We start from the raw sequence: 16,901 nt of genomic DNA on the forward strand, positions 1-16,901 counted from the left end.
TTAGTGTAGTTTAAAGCATTATAATTACCTATTTAAAAAATAATTTCACATAGACTTCCCAACACTGCAAAAACGTCTACCGTCACTGCATGTGAAACCGATTTCAAGCTTCCGTAAAACATTTTCCTCGGAGATCACGTCTCCACTTGACAAGAATCAAGGTGCACACTGCGGCAAACATGGACCAAGACGAAAAAGTGGTATGTATCTTATCTGTTTCTAATCGAGGCATGCAATAATTAGAGTGTAAAATAGGAGTGTTGATTTATTTACTAATTGCTCTAAATGTTATTGTGGTTTCCAAAAATTAGCTATCTTTTTCGCAATGTTGGAAATATTTTCGACTTCTCTTTAATAAACTGGGTGGTATTGTATTGAATTTTTGTTGAAGATTTATGGACTTCATCTCTCTATACCTTGTCCTGTTATTTTAAATATAAAGGTTGGTATGTGCATTTGCTTGTCTTGTCGATAAACAGATATCAACAGGTTGCATGTCATTAATGATTCATGATGAAAAGTAAATTGTATCATATATTGAATATATATATCTATAGTTGCAACCTGTTTTCTAGAAAACAATAAACCGGCGGAATTGTCATTTACTCCTGTTGCTGATCACAGAATAAACCCTGTTTCAGACTCGAACGACAAAAATGGATCCAATGAGAACAAAGGTTTGTTTGCCATATTTGAGTATATTATATTGCTTTCGATTTGAATATCGATAGTTAGATAGTAGTTACTTTTGACAACCATTTGTAATTTTATTCACCGTTGCCCGTTAGTGTCTATCTTATATACAGTGTGGCCCAAAACAATGCTACCATTTTTACACTGCGACAAGTACAATATGGTAACATGTTTTTGCCAAGCTTGTATAATGTATTTTAATTTATCCATAAAACACTAAGATTTCTTTTCAGAAATTGCCACCTATCCCAAAAACCTGCATACCACGTTTGCATCTATCACCGCGTCACTTACGAAACACCAGGGCGATATGAAACATACTAACTATTCTCCAAATATTCTGAAGATCAATGATACTAAGGGTTGGTTTTATCTTTAGTAAATTATTACTTGTCTTTATTTTGCATTTTGATTATAATTTAAGTGTAATAAAGCCTTATAGTTACCTATTTAATTAATAATTTCACATAGACTTCCCAACACTGCAAAAACGTCTACCGTCACTGCATGTGGAACCGATTTCAAGCTTCCGTAAAACTTTTTCCTCGGTGATCACGTCTCCACTTGACAAGCAACAAGGTACAAACTGCGGAAAACATGGACCAAGACGAAAAAGTGGTATGTATCTTATCTGTTACTTATCGAGGCATGCTATAATTGGAGTTTGAAATAGGAGGATTGATTCATTTACTAATTGCTCTAAATATTAATGTGGTTTCCAAAAATTTGCCATATTTTTTGGAATATTGGAAATATATTTGACTTCTCGTTAAAGATCTAGGTTTTATTGCATTTAATTTTAATTCATTGGCATTATGCCTCTATAACGTTGTTATTCCTGATCGGAGCTTCCAATATATATCCAAACAAACAGTAAAAAAGGTCCCGCTACACCTGAAGAGTGCTAAAATGGTTTGTTGTAGAAAATGTTCACATTATTGTTTTAATAAGTAATACTTATGTTGTATAGTAGTTGTCTAGAAAGTAAGGGGAGACCTTAATTTGTTGATCCAAGGATAGTTCTCATAAATGAGTAATTAATTATAAATGATTTATAATTTACATCTAGTTTATGAGTCTTTTTATAATATTAAATCTATATTGTGTTTAAACCAATCCCATGTGTAGTATGATTTCCAATCATTTCCTCATTAATGTAGTAGCGATACATCAGAAATAAATCTTTCTGACTTATCAAATAAGAATAATGAAACAGCAATGAAAATATATATATATCAAAATTGATCAAAGTTTTTCTTTTTTATTTATAATGAGTATTACAATTCCATTTCTGAAAAATGAAATTTGAATACCATTCCCCTTCATATTAGGATAGGGTATGATTTACATACGTACTTACCTTTGAGGAGAGGAACGCTGATATGACAGTTTATCCATATGGCTAAACATGACCTTTGGTTCGGTTACCATTCCATGCCGGGCATGGGATTGGTTAGTTACTTGTTTTCGGAAGCATGGAATTGCTGGTGCAGGAAACCGTCGTGAATCCCCCTACGGCGGCGAGGAGTCCTCATCTCGCACTTACCCAACCCCGCATGGGATAACACACGTTTAGTAATCAGAGGCGGAGTGGCGAGCGTATTTTTTAAAACTTAACATGATGAGCCACACCGCCGCGCCATGTCCTATACCAGGGATGGCGAACCATTGACCCGCGGGTCACAAAGTGACCCATGTCGTTTTATTCGTGACCCGCCAAGGCACGAATAAAATTTAAAAATAAACTGCTAATATATCAGTGATAAAAATTGATAAAACCGGCCTTAAAGTAATCTAACAATACCTAAACTATTATAATGTAACGTCAGTTGGGCAGTCAGGGCTGCGATCGCTCATTTAAATTGTTAATTTCGGTGCCGTTATGGTAGTTTTCAAAACGCCTAATGTTGGACGCATGTTTGCATCGCTGTGTATCGTTATTCAGCTATTGGCTCTGACATCGTTTATGACACAACAATGCAATTGATCTGTTCATTTCTCGCAACGTGTTGTCTCTTTCGGAAGTACATCTGCAGACTGTTTTAGGGGTTATAAGAGAACTAGATGTTACTTTGCATTTTATTAGTTTCTCGCCTACAATGGCGTTGAGAAAGCAAAATCTTCCAAACTTGATATAAAAACCTAGAAATCTGAAATAACAATCGGGCAGTGTAAAAGTGCCTTAATGTGCTTGAAAGCTGATTAAAAAATATAAAACTATCAGAGTTGAATTACCTCGAAACTCTTTGTAACCGTAAAATAATTTGCCGCATCATCCTAAACGTTTTTGTTTATTCATATGCGTGTTTTCGTACTCTAATTTTATAAAATCCAGTGCCATAAAAAGTCTCTGATAGAAGTCCTACATAAGTAAAGCACAAAACTACACCACCATTTACAGAAGCTTATAAAATTTCAGAATTTTTTCATAGATACAAACATTGATTAAATATCTGTGACCCACTCACTTCAGTTCCGCGATGAAAATAAAATTTTGACCCATTCATTGAAAAAGGTTCGCCATCCCTGTCCTATACTATACGGTAATTTCTGGTTGTGAATGATAGATATATTTTTGTTAACAGATATTTTATCATGGAAACAAAATGTTTGTGGAGGAACAAAGAAACTGATGGCCGCGGGTAAGATTTTAATCTGAATTATGTATCGTTGCTGAATCTGAATTATGTAAGTGTTGTATATACCACACAATAGGCATTTGTAGAGTATCTTGTTCAGTTTTACAGTGATTTGACAGTTGTCGGGATTCTAAATCGTCAATGTCTTATTGTTCATTAATCATGACAGTATAAGCAAAGTAAAAGTGAAATTTCATCTCACTATTTTGTTGTTTTATATTTACACATGGTAAGAATGTCTGTTTATCCGATTTGTGGTACATTATTTTTACTCAAACAGAAAAAGCATCAGGAGGCAAAAGTAACAAGACAACTAAAAATTCAAAAAATAAAGCTAAGTATTTTTCAAATTCTTCAAATTGTAGTAGTGTAAACCGAAAGATCAAACCGGATTCAGGCAATGCAAAATTTTTATCAAAAATATCCAATGCGTTTGCACAATATCTTGTCAATCATGGCATTTATAATTTGGACAGTATAAAACATCAGACTGATTTTTTAATCTCAAGTTCATTTTGGGGTAAAAGCAAGTTGAGTGATAGAAAATTGAAATTGTCAAATTTTTTGAAACAAAATTACTCTCTTATTCATGCTGCGATACTACGTCTTTCTGGAAATGATTCTGAGATAACCGATTTGGCCTACAATGTGAAACGTGAAATAGCGATACAAAAACTCAAATCTTCGCATAGATCTCTAACTGAATATAATATTGCTCGAATGGTAAAAAATGTACTGTCTCCCAGCGGAGGTATTAATTTTGAATCAAAAGATAAGAAACAGTCTACGCCTGCGAAACTTTGTAATAGTCTCATTCATGATAAGACAGAGTCATTTAATGTTTCGGACTATGAGGGTCAAAAATTCTGTGAATGTAAGAGTGAATGGACTGGGTATGACATGATGGTTGAATGTGAAAAATGTAAAAATTGGTATCACCCCAAATGCGTAATTCAAAAAGACCATTTAAAATACATTAGTGAGAAAGATTGGAAAAATATTTTACTTGTTTGTGGTGAAACGAAGGTGGCTTTTCATCATAAGGGATCCAAGGGTTATATTACCGAAAGAAAGGACGGGCACACTAAACCTGAACATAAATTTCCAAATTGTAGGAAAAATGACCAAATAGTTGAAACTAAGCACACCCAGACAATATGTTGTGAAACATCCATTAGTGCTAAAACATTGAATAGGGCTCCGCCATTCGAAATTTTATTTGAAACAGGCAATAATGAAGCAACAGATTGTTTGCCCCAAAACTTTAATTTGAATGAATGTGAACATATTAATAACTTGACTGAAGCTCTAGACATGTCATTGAAAAGTCAGGAAAAACATAATAAATATGCCTCCAGTGGCGAAAATCAAATAGGACCTTTTAGCACATGTATAGAGGTCAATTTGCACAGTGTATTTGAAATACCTTCCAGAATTTGGAATCAAGTTGTGGCTGATCGGACAGAACATCGTTTTAGTCCCAGGGGTTGTCGCCAAATAAGAGATTATATTCTTGATGGTTTACAGAAAATTTATAAGAGTTGCATACCTTCCGCTCGTTATCATTATTTATACAAAACTGAATTCAGTTCTGAATCTACAGAGGTTGTTTCATCACATTTGGGGTATATAAAATTTCAGTGCGCTCATTGCACCTGCTGTGGTTGTGGTGTTAATTTCTTAGTAAATTTCTATAAAACTTTGCAATGTTTTGAGGCTCATATTGAACTAATTGGTCAACGAAAACACCTTCTTGGGTGCAAGCGAAGTCTTTATATCCGTGGAGAAGCCAGAAAAACTTTAAGAGATAAAATGCGTTTCATCCCCCCATCTGTGCAATTTAATGAATCTTACAACAAACTTTCCCAAGCAGAAAGAGATTATGGTTCCCACACGAATGCCCCTTCAGCTGACGTTTTGAGAAAAATAAAAAGTGAGAAAAGGGATTTTAGGGAAACTAAATACACATCCATAAATTTGAAAAAAATGATGGAAAGGGAGGGAAAAGACAAGTATATCAGATTTATTGGGACTGAGCCACCCAGTGTAACAATTGTAAGCAGAACTCAATTAAAATACTATTCAATGAGGTCACAAGAGGACATTGTTTATTTTGATGCTACCGGCAGCATCATAAAGCGCGATACTCAAAGCAGAGATTTTCAAATATACACTTTACTTGTTAGAAATCCGTACCGTGGCAACATTTCCTTGCCCGTGGCTTCGTATGTGACATCGCGGCATCGAGCTATAGATATTAGTTCTTTTCTAGATCAAGTACAAGCTCTCCAAGCCTCTGAATTCGGTCAATGTAAAAAGCCCCGCCAAATAATGATAGATGGGTCTATGGCAATGTGGAATGCAGTTTTAAGGTCATATTGCGGGGAAACAAGGGTAGATTATTACAATAGATGCTTCCGCATCGTGTCTGGCAACCCAAATAAACAAGATTTTGACCTTCCTGTTATTCAGAATTGTTATAGCCATGCAATGCATGCTGCTCAAATTATGTGCTCAAAACACTTTCCTGTTCACCCCACAATTGCCATGGCTTGGATGTCAAAATTTTTCAATTGTCAAACACTGGGTGAGCTCGATAAATTAGTTGAAAACTTTTTTGTCATAACCAATTGCTATGAAAATACTGAGTGCGTGAAAAATGCTCTTTCAAACTTTCTTGTTGGGGGAGAATACAATATTGAAATTAATGAAGTCTTAGACAATGTGGCTACTGACTCTTGTGATGAATTTTTTATTGCAACAAAAGATGTTGATGTAAAACAAGAGGAACGATCACCATTTTATGTCAGATATTTTGATATGTTTAATGATTTTTACTCTTCATCAACATACCTGAGTCATAAAAACTGTGATGATATTCATAAAATGAATCCCCTTTATAATGAAAATTTTTGCCAAGTTGTCATTAAATATGTGCTGAGTCGAATTTCAGCCACTTCTGCTCTAATGATTGGCGACCTTTCACGTCATTTAAAAAAATCTTCCGATGGTAATCAAAATGCCTCTTTCAGTAAATTTGCTAAATTTTACACAGAGCTGCATGAGTGCCCTGTACAAAACATTACTCTGGACAATCGGACACAGGGCCCTATTGAGCAACATTTCGGTTATATGAAAAAAACCTTTTTCAATAACACTAGAGCTTCTGGTCTTGATGATTTTGTTGATAGATACGTTGACCAGTTAAAAATTATCGAAAAACAATTTGATGATTTAGTGAAACATAAGGGTTTTAATCAAAGAAAACGAAAAAACATTTCAAAAACTACAAGTCCTATGGTTGAATCGAAATATAAAAAGCGAGGGAAATGTCGTGGAAAGGGAGCCTATAATGACAATCTTCTGGCAAAAATTTGCAAACGCTATAGTTCCTCAGACAAATTCACATCAAGTAAATTGAAACATAAGCCACAATCTGATAGAGAAATCAAAATTGACAAATTTTCAAGTCGACCCTATAATTTAATCAACTTTACTAAAGTAGTGTCCTGTGATGTTGGAGGTATGACTATTTCAAACCAAGGTCACAAAACTATTCATAGGTTTGAATCTGATGATTATGTTTGGAATTTGAGTATTTCGAATATGCAAAACATTATATCATTCTCTGAAAATGTGTGGAAAAATATAATGAACTTGGATGATATGTCCGAGCTAGCTTTTGGCACAAAATTTGGACCACTCTCTTGGACCGATGTATGTTCGACTTGCCCACCTGATAATGAAATTATAATATCAAATTTGAAAAACAAGGCAAGGCATTTAAATTATGAGCCAGGGCAATTAACTGAAAATGTTGTCAGTGCATATATTTCTAGCACTGTGTCTTACCACAACAATTTGTTTGGAATTACTATGATTGGATGCACAGACACTATTTTCGTAAGGCAGATCATAAATGGTCAACAATTTAAAGACCCTAGAAAAGCAATGAATTTTATCGAAAATATTGATTCAATTGAAATTATACTCTTTCCTATGCGCTGGGGTAATCATTTTGTTCTCATGAGTTTAGAATTAAAACTGAATCACCTCACTATCATTGATTCTTTGGGTGTCATAAACAAAGGCTTAGAAACAATTATACATAATCGCTTTTTACCATTTTTAGAACAAAATATTTGTAACAAGGCAAAACTCGAATGCAACAAAAAATGCCTAATTCTTCAAAAAGATAGCAGTAGCTGTGGAGTATGTGTTTGTATCGCTGCTGATATATTGTGCTCTTTTCAAATTCCGCCCACTTTCGATCCGGCAGTAATTTATCACTATAGACATTGGCTAACATACCGATTGCTTGATTCTGTTGACTGTGAGAAATTCAACATAATACTTCCATCCTGTGATATTTCGAAACAACATAAATACACCAACATGGCTAATAATTGGAACAATTGTTGGTTCAACTCCGTGTTGCAGGCATTCTCATCAATTGTACGTAAACTAAATTTAGATGTTGAGAATAATTCTAGCAGAAACTGGTTTACTGAACATATCTGTGGCATTTTGGATCTTTTGCTTGACCATAAAAACTTGGAAAAAGACTTTTTGTATTTGGTGTTAAACATTGTGTGTGCCGAATTTAATTTAAAATTAGGTGAGCATCAAGATGCAGCAGAGTTTGCAATATTACTCGTACAGCGAGGTATATTAGAAGAGTTTGGAATAACAACAAGTTGTGTTTATTCCAACTCATCTAAGTGTAACGATTGTGACCATTCTGTGCAATTCAACAATGACGAAATTTTTTTTCAAATTCCAGTACAGCAGGGAAATAATATTTCTTTGCAAGATTACCTAAATAACCAAATAAAACCCCAAAACCATAAATGCAGAACCTGCTGTGGCACAATACAGTATCAGAGCGAACTTGTATTTACTCCACAGCTGCTGATTTTCAATGTCATTAGAAATACAGAGTCAAGTAAATCAATGCAACCTATTGTTTTGGATGAACATATTACCCTGTACGATAAATCATTGGATATCAATTATGAATATGAATTAACCAGTTGTGTTGTTCATTTGGGACCCAGATTCGAAAGTGGCCATTTTGTAGCCTACACATTCATATCCAATTCTTCTGCTATTTTATTCGATGATTCAGCGATAGATGTAATTTCTCGTGATGAGTGCAGCAAATTAATTAGGGAAAACTGTGTTCTTTTATTGTATGCCAAGGTTTCATATAGCAGTCCCAAGGAGCAAACAAATTGCCATGCACCTGTTCACATGAAAATTGTCAAACGAAAGCGTAAGTTAGTAACACCTTTTTTGGCAAATTTACCAAAAATTGGCAGTAAAAGAAAGCAAATCAGTCCTGATTATGAAATTGAAGATAAATATTGGAATTCTATTGAAATTTCTACATTAGAATCAATATGTACAATTTTAAAAAAAATTATGAACCGCTCATTCGCAGAATCAAAACGTCTTCACTCTGGATTTCGGCATTCTCTATTTTTGAAATGTTTTAATAGACAATTGGCTTCAATTAATTCGCAAATTAAGATGAGTGCTAATGAGGCAACATTTTTAATAAATTTTGATAAATACTGGCAATCAAAGTTTTGTGAAATGAAAATTACCATATGGCCAAGTGCAACGAGAACACATCCCTCTCCTCCAAAATCATTAGTGTATAAAACTGACTGTTTTGAACCTAAATCCGATATTTTGCTGCTTTTACAATCTGGTAAACAACACATACATAAATATATAAAGCAAGTTCTTGTTCACGAAGCACTCATTTATTATCGTAACATGAAAAACAATGATGATTATTTGACAACAAGTAAAGACCTGAATGTTTGTTACACGTTTGATAGTTTTTTTTGAACTTTAATGAAATATGGAATTGAATGTATCATTTTTATTATATCCTTCTTATTATTGACCTTATGCAAAATTTTTCTGTTCCTCAATATGCCTTCATTTATCTACTTTATTCTTGATGTTATTTATTTAACAGTTCGGAATGTAGATTTTCTATCGTTGTCTCTAGTAATAATAGGCTATATAGTATTATATGGGTTCCACATATTTTCATCAAGTTACTAGTTTGGGTTGGATATGACAAACCACTAGGGAGCGAATAAACAAACCTAGACTTAATTTCCCTGTTTACTGTACACTATTTTAGTTCTATAGTCTAACAATAGTTTATGGAGTATGGGTTCAAGTAATAGATTTAAAAGTTCCAGATGCATAGAAGTATTTATGGGCGAAGTAAACAATCAGGTTGAATGTCCCAAAATCCAGCAATTCTCAAACGGATCAATCAAAGACATCGAACCTGAGGACAGATTCGAATGAGAAGCACATCCCCAAAATTTATGAAAATGAGTCGAGCCCAGTGAGATGGGCTATTTATACTGATGCTTAAACTCACATTGGTTAAATAGACAGTAATTTGTATAATTTGCACTTACTTCACTTACATATTGGCTTTCATTTTGTACAAACGCCTTTTTATTCCTATAAATTCAATCATAAAACTGAACTTTCATTCATCTATTTTCTGTTATTTTTCACTTTATCTTTGGCTATGTCATTTATTCAATCTTCTTATGCTAAAATAATAGGACTAAGGATTTTTATATATATCCTGTGTGAGGTAGCAGATAATACGCTAAATCATGTATTCACTGTGTTTCACTGTTTCGGGCTGTAGCTAGTTCAAATTTGGTAATGAGTAATGGAATAACCAACCCGTTTCTTTGCAATGCACGAACTTTTATCGTTGAAAAATTAGTAATTGATAAGCATTTATATTAAACATCCCATCAATAATCTTGCACATAATTATATCCCACCAAATGCGATCTGATCGTACCCACTCAGGATATTCACGCTGCGATGACTAGCCTCTCTATGAACTTTCTCAAATCGTCAGCTTGGGAATTTGTGGAGAAGAGTAGGATACACTGTGCAAGAACCTTGACACATTGCAACTTAATATTAAAGAACAAATACCGGTCATATTATGTATTGAATAGTCACATTAGATCTGTCAGCATTATAACGCCATTTTAAACAGGTTAATTACACATCAGCTCAGGCATCAATAGCATACTTTTAAAAGAATTAGGGAAGTTTGCATGGCAATTTTGTATGACGATTGTGAGTGATTTTTATATTTGCGTGTAAATTTAAATTTAGGTCTTAAATTTTACTGAGAAAACTAATGCACAAACCTGGAATATGTTATCACCAATGTTCAAAATATTTGACAATTTCGTATCGTATGCTTTTACCCCAAAATTCAAGAACAATGCTGAGACTTTCTATATTGAACTTGTGCTAAATTTGAATAATTTCATAAACTTTAGTGAGTTTTTATTCAACAGCCAAAATATACTCTTTCCTGAACAACTCACTATTCTAGCTTATAAGAAAAACTATACAAATCTATACTTTCAAAATGTTTGCTTCTTCCCATGATAGAATTGAGGAAATTGTCCATTTACTTTTTGGGGTAGATAGGTGAAGAAGTTCCTATGAATTACACCCCTGTGATTTCTTGTCAAAGATTTTTAAAACTTTGAATTCACCACTTCTATAATCAAATTTGAAATATTGTGACTAAATAATGAGTGAAAGTTTGAAGGCATCAACCCTCCCTACTCGTATTATGAAGAGTTTATGTTAGTACAAAATAAAAATGCTATAATTTTTTTAAGGAAGGATATTTTTTCATCAAGCTTGTTATTCGTCATTATTCAGAAGCATTATTTGTCATCAGATTATCCCAGAAGTCATCTTTTTACTGATGTAAGTATTGTATGTTTTACTAACTTAATTCAGTTTGGAAAACATTTTTGAATTCGAAAACTTAATGCTATTGTGTACCCCTGCTGATGTCTTACCTATTATCGTTGTAAGCCTTTACTGGTTGGTTATAGTAGGTAATATTAACAATATTAGGCTGCTAGACTTGATTTGAAAGTTGTTATTGTTACAAAATTAGAGGTGTATGTGGAGAGTATTTGGCACGCCCAGTCAGTTTTTCACCAAAATCCCAATACATGAGGTATGAATTTTGATTTCCCTTTAATTAACAGAAATATATGGATAAAAATCCTGGTCAGTTGCATACCCTTGACAATATTAGTCCACCAGATAATTTTTGTATTTGAATTACTGAACCTTTCACAAGATAATTATTTTTAGAAATCGAGTCAACGTCAGGAATGGGTCGTGGCTTTACTGTTGCTTGAGGTGCCAGTAGAGAATGGAGTCTTAAGGCACCTCCATCCCTCCACTAGCCCGGGGGCTCACCTTGGGTAAGTGACAGCACCCCCTAAACCTCCCAAACTGGGGTAACAGTTGAATGTTGCAACATGAAGTCTGGAGAATTCTTTCAAGACTGTGTTATTTTATGTGTTTTATATTGCAGTGTTGTAATATTGCATAATTATCAAATGCTTTGATATGTTCAGAATCAAACATATTTCAATTTTATAATACCACTTAAACCAGGGGTCGGCAATCTTTTGTCGCTCGCGGGCCAAAATTAAGGGTTGCAAGTCATTGGCGAGGCGCACACATTTTTGGAAATTTAAAAACCGAACGGATGGAACTACTTATAATAAAAATCAAGCAGTGATACATCTCTCGAATAGAATATAGATTTATTTCCTCAATGCATTGCATTTCAAAAAATGCCATTTGAATTTTTTCTCTGCGCCATTGAACACTTTGCACTTAACATAAACTTTTCTGCGTTTTGTTACCATATAACTAAATATGATTACCTTATAGACTCATTAAAGTAATTGTGAATTATATACTTGTTAGGTTGAAATATAATTTAGTCTACGCGTGTCGGTGTTAGGTTATAATATACTTTAGTCTACACGTGTCTCACAATAAATTCTGTCGTCTATCGTCAAAACATCTGTTTTGTTACTATAATTCAGTTAAGCGTCGCGGTACGGATTATATTACTACGCGGGCCGGATCCTTCACGCGGGCCGTAGATTGCCGACCCCTGATTTAAACTATTGAACTTCGAATATGGTATTCACAGCAATTGAGCACACATAGGAGCAATTTTTGCCAGCAATTCAATCATTATGAAGCGTAATGTATATATTACACCTTATTAATATTAAACAATTATGCCTCACTCTCCTTGACATAGTTTTGGGATTTGAAAAGTGTGAAATTTCATGTTTATTGCTTAATCTTGAAAATTGAATGAATAAATTAAATTCTTTCGATATGCTTAATTTTTTCCAAATAGGGCCATTTTCGCTATGAGAATACCTTAGATAAAAAGGCTTAGGTTCTAGTTGTGTGAAAAACTTCAGGTAAACCTTTTTAATATTAAATATTCAAATTGAATGCTTCTTGTTCGGAAGGGTGTGCTCTAGGCTTTGAAATTTGACTAAATTAGCTTTTTTCGCTATACGTAATTTTCCCAAATAAGGCCATTTTCGCTATGAGAATACCCCAGATTCTAAAATAAAAAAGGCTTAGGTTCTAGTTGTGTGGCAAACTTCAGGTAAACCTCTTTAACATGAAATAATCAAATCGAATGCGTCTTGTGCGGAAGGGTATGCTGCTAGGCTTTGAAAATTGACTAAATAAGCTTATTTCGCTATACGTAATTTTACAAAATAAGGCCATTTTCGCCATAAGAATAACGTAGATTCTAAAATAAAAAAGGCTTAGGTTCTAGTTGTAGGAAAAACTTCAGGTAAACCTCTTTAACGTGAAATAATCAAATCGAATGCCTCTTGTGCGGAAGGGTGTGCTGCTAGGCTTTGAAAATTGACTAAATAAGCTTATTTCGCTATATGTAATTTTTCCAAATAAGGCCATTTTCGCTATGAGAATACCCCAGATTCTAAAATAAAAAAGGCTTAGCTTCTAGTTGTGTGGCAAACTTCAGGTAAACCGCTTTAACATGAAATAATCAAATCGAATGCGTCTTGTGCGGAAGGGTGTGCTGCTAGGCTTTGGAAATTGACTAAATTAGCTTTTTTCGCTATACGTAATTTTTCAAAATAAGGCCATTTTCGCCATAAGAATAACGTAGATTCTAAAATAAAAAAGGCTTAGGTTCTAGTTGTAGGAAAAACTTCAGGTAAACCTCTTTAACGTGAAATAATCAAATCGAATGCCTCTTGTGCGGAAGGGTGTGCTGCTAGGCTTTGAAAATTGACTAAATAAGCTTATTTCGCTATATGTAATTTTTCCAAATAAGGCAATTTTCGCTATGAGAATACCCCAGATTCTAAAATAAAAAAGGCTTAGCTTCTAGTTGTGTGGCAAACTTCAGGTGAACCTCTTTAACATGAAATAATCAAATCGAATGCGTCTTGTGCGGAAGGGTGTGCTGCTAGGCTTTGGAAATTGACTAAATTAGCTTTTTTCGCTATACGTAATTTTTCAAAATAAGGCCATTTTCGCCATAAGAATAACGTAGATTCTAAAATAAAAAAGGCTTAGGTTCTAGTTGTAGGAAAAACTTCAGGTAAACTTCTTTAACGTGAAATAATCAAATCGAATGCCTCTTGTGCGGAAGGGTGTGCTGCTAGGCTTTGAAAATTGACTAAATAAGCTTATTTCGCTATATGTAATTTTTCCAAATAAGGCCATTTTCGCTATGAGAATACCCCAGATTCTAAAATAAAAAAGGCTTAGCTTCTAGTTGTGTGGCAAACTTCAGGTAAACCGCTTTAACATGAAATAATCAAATCGAATGCGTCTTGTGCGGAAGGGTGTGCTGCTAGGCTTTGGAAATTGACTAAATTAGCTTTTTTCGCTATACGTAATTTTTCAAAATAAGGCCATTTTCGCCATAAGAATAACGTAGATTCTAAAATAAAAAAGGCTTAGGTTCTAGTTGTAGGAAAAACTTCAGGTAAACCTCTTTAACGTGAAATAATCAAATCGAATGCCTCTTGTGCGGAAGGGTGTGCTGCTAGGCTTTGAAAATTGGCTAAATAAGCTTATTTCGCTATACGTAATTTTTCAAAATAAGGCCATTTTCGCCATAAGAATAACGTAGATTCTAAAATAAAAAAGGCTTAGGTTCTAGTTGTAGGAAAAACTTCAGGTAAACTTCTTTAACGTGAAATAATCAAATCGAATGCCTCTTGTGCGGAAGGGTGTGCTGCTAGGCTTTGAAAATTGACTAAATAAGCTTATTTCGCTATATGTAATTTTTCCAAATAAGGCCATTTTCGCTATGAGAATACCCCAGATTCTAAAATAAAAAAGGCTTAGCTTCTAGTTGTGTGGCAAACTTCAGGTAAACCACTTTAACATGAAATAATCAAATCGAATGCGTCTTGTGCGGAAGGGTGTGCTGCTAGGCTTTGGAAATTGACTAAATTAGCTTTTTTCGCTATACGTAATTTTTCAAAATAAGGCCATTTTCGCCATAAGAATAACGTAGATTCTAAAATAAAAAAGGCTTAGGTTCTAGTTGTAGGAAAAACTTCAGGTAAACCTCTTTAACGTGAAATAATCAAATCGAATGCCTCTTGTGCGGAAGGGTGTGCTGCTAGGCTTTGAAAATTGACTAAATAAGCTTTTTTCGCTATATGTAATTTTTCCAAATAAGGCAATTTTCGCTATGAGAATACCCCAGATTCTAAAATAAAAAAGGCTTAGCTTCTAGTTGTGTGGCAAACTTCAGGTGAACCTCTTTAACATGAAATAATCAAATCGAATGCGTCTTGTGCGGAAGGGTGTGCTGCTAGGCTTTGGAAATTGACTAAATTAGCTTTTTTCGCTATACGTAATTTTTCAAAATAAGGCCATTTTCGCCATAAGAATAACGTAGATTCTAAAATAAAAAAGGCTTAGCTTCTAGTTGTAGGAAAAACTTCAGGTAAACCTCTTTAACGTGAAATAATCAAATCGAATGCCTCTTGTGCGGAAGGGTGTGCTGCTAGGCTTTGAAAATTGACTAAATAAGCTTATTTCGCTATACGTAATTTTTCAAAATAAGGCCATTTTCGCCATAAGAATAACGTAGATTCTAAAATAAAAAAGGCTTAGGTTCTAGTTGTAGGAAAAACTTCAGGTAAACTTCTTTAACGTAAAATAATCAAATCGAATGCCTCTTGTGCGGAAGGGTGTGCTGCTAGGCTTTGAAAATTGACTAAATAAGCTTATTTCGCTATATGTAATTTTTCCAAATAAGGCCATTTTCGCTATGAGAATACCCCAGATTCTAAAATAAAAAAGGCTTAGCTTCTAGTTGTGTGGCAAACTTCAGGTAAACCGCTTTAACATGAAATAATCAAATCGAATGCGTCTTGTGCGGAAGGGTGTGCTGCTAGGCTTTGGAAATTGACTAAATTAGCTTTTTTCGCTATACGTAATTTTTCAAAATAAGGCCATTTTCGCCATAAGAATAACGTAGATTCTAAAATAAAAAAGGCTTAGCTTCTAGTTTTAGGAAAAACTTCAGGTAAACCTCTTTAACGTGAAATAATCAAATCGAATGCCTCTTGTGCGGAAGGGTGTGCTGCTAGGCTTTGAAAATTGACTAAATAAGCTTATTTCGCTATATGTAATTTTTCCAAATAAGGCAATTTTCGCTATGAGAATACCCCAGATTCTAAAATAAAAAAGGCTTAGCTTCTAGTTGTGTGGCAAACTTCAGGTGAACCTCTTTAACATGAAATAATCAAATCGAATGCGTCTTGTGCGGAAGGGTGTGCTGCTAGGCTTTGGAAATTGACTAAATCAGCTTTTTTCGCTATACGTAATTTTTCAAAATAAGGCCATTTTCGCCATAAGAATAACGTAGATTCTAAAATAAAAAAGGCTTAGCTTCTAGTTGTAGGAAAAACTTCAGGTAAACCTCTTTAACGTGAAATAATCAAATCGAATGCCTCTTGTGCGGAAGGGTGTGCTGCTAGGCTTTGAAAATTGACTAAATAAGCTTATTTCGCTATACGTAATTTTTCAAAATAAGGCCATTTTCGCCATAAGAATAACGTAGATTCTAAAATAAAAAAGGCTTAGGTTCTAGTTGTAGGAAAAACTTCAGGTAAACTTCTTTAACGTGAAATAATCAAATCGAATGCCTCTTGTGCGGAAGGGTGTGCTGCTAGGCTTTGAAAATTGACTAAATAAGCTTATTTCGCTATATGTAATTTTTCCAAATAAGGCCATTTTCGCTATGAGAATACCCCAGATTCTAAAATAAAAAAGGCTTAGCTTCTAGTTGTGTGGCAAACTTCAGGTAAACCGCTTTAACATGAAATAATCAAATCGAATGCGTCTTGTGCGGAAGGGTGTGCTGCTAGGCTTTGGAAATTGACTAAATTAGCTTTTTTCGCTATACGTAATTTTTCAAAATAAGGCCATTTTCGCCATAAGAATAACGTAGATTCTAAAATAAAAAAGGCTTAGGTTCTAGTTGTAGGAAAAACTTCAGGTAAACCTCTTTAACGTGAAATAATCAAATCGAATGCCTCTTGTGCGGAAGGGTGTGCTGCTAGGCTTTGAAAATTGACTAAATAAGCTTATTTCGCTATATGTAATTTTTCCAAATAAGGCAATTTTCGCTATGAGAAT

The sequence above is a fragment of the Styela clava genome, chromosome 7, assembly GCF_964204865.1.
Source record: "Styela clava chromosome 7, kaStyClav1.hap1.2, whole genome shotgun sequence".
NCBI lineage: Eukaryota > Metazoa > Chordata > Ascidiacea > Stolidobranchia > Styelidae > Styela > Styela clava.